General features: G+C 31.2%; 1 protein-coding gene across 1 annotated transcript in view; it reads right to left on the bottom strand.

Annotated features, from left to right (window-relative positions):
* The window catches only part of LOC113821635 (uncharacterized), an 11,506-nt gene extending 10,381 nt beyond the window's left edge, over positions 1–1,125 (bottom strand). The window contains exon 1 of the mRNA XM_027374147.2: positions 1,029–1,125. The gene's annotated coding sequence lies outside the window, so the exon portion shown is untranslated. The remainder of the gene's footprint in view (positions 1–1,028) is intronic.
* Positions 1,126–1,633: the final 508 nt, after the last annotated feature.

Below are 1,633 nucleotides of genomic sequence, written 5' to 3' on the forward strand. Positions count from 1 at the left end.
AAATGAACACAGCTGGTTCAATCGGCGTAGAGTCAGCTGTGACCGAAGTGAACTCGTGGATACACAAACACGTGCGAACCTACCTGCCCACGCGAACAGATGCACACACACCCATGCATGTGTGTGTGTATACATATGTAACATGCAGTGTATGTATACATACGTTTTTGTGTGTGTGTGTATGTATGTATATATATATATATATTTATATATACATATATATATATATATGTATATATATATATGTATGCATGTATGTATGTATAACATATATATTCTTATGTATATATAACAGATATATACATACACCATATGCAAACACACACACACGCACACACACACACACACACACACGCACGCACGCACACACACACACACACACACACACACACACACACACACACACACACACACACACACACACACACATATATATATATATATATATATATATATATATATATATATATATATCCAAATACATGCTTGTTAATATATATGCTCACATATACATACATGCATACATACACACACACACACACACATAAATATATATACATATATATATATATATATATATATATATATATATATGTGTGTGTGTGTGTGTGTGTGTGTGTGTGTGTGTGTGTGTGTGTATTCATATATATGTATACATGTATATACAGATATACGCATATATATATATATATATATATATATATATATACATATAGATACATATATATATACATACATACATACATATATATATATATATATATATATATATATATATATATATATATATATATATATATATAATATACAAGTATATATATGTATATATATATATATATATATATATATATATATATATATGCACGTGTATATATATATATATATATATATATATATATTTATATATATATATATATATATACAGTATTTACATATGTATGTGTGTGTTTGTATGTATGAATGTATATACACGTATATTTTTCTTTTGCACTCTAGCCCACTACAAGAAATTTCTTAACATCTTTTACCTCTAAATCCAAGGGTAAGTATCCAGTAGTTTTGTCTATTCCTCACGGTGCCTGTGGGTGGACTGAAGATACCAGACGATTCGAACCGCTAAATGCCTTTAGCCTCTCCAGTCCCGCAGACTTTTCGGTTACCAATTGCCTGCGCACTAAATTGGCGATTTGCTTTCACTTCTGGAATGTAAACAAATCTCTAACATGATAGAATATGAAATAGAAAAAAGGCAAATTCGGGTAATGCATTTCGTTTCTTTAAAATAAAAGAGGAAATAACAATAAATCAAAATATAGTCGCACCCAGGCTGAAAAGAACCAAAGTTGGCAACAGGGACCACGTAGCGGTAACTTCGTCGGAACATGTGGTGTTCGGAGTTGCTGATTAATCCTCTCCTGGAAAATACTTTAAGATAAATGAGTTTTCCTTTATATCAAGCGCATAATGACACATCCTTGTTGATTAAAAACTGCGAGGTGCGATGGCAGAAGTTTGGGGTAAAGTTTCCACCGCGAAAAATAGTGAATATCTGGTCGTTTATTATATAAAACAAAACCGGATGAAAATGGCAGGTGCCATTGAACTCGGATTCACAAGAATATCATATGCGAAC

This window comes from Penaeus vannamei, chromosome 32 (assembly GCF_042767895.1).
Source record: "Penaeus vannamei isolate JL-2024 chromosome 32, ASM4276789v1, whole genome shotgun sequence".
Taxonomy (NCBI): Eukaryota; Metazoa; Arthropoda; class Malacostraca; order Decapoda; family Penaeidae; genus Penaeus; species Penaeus vannamei.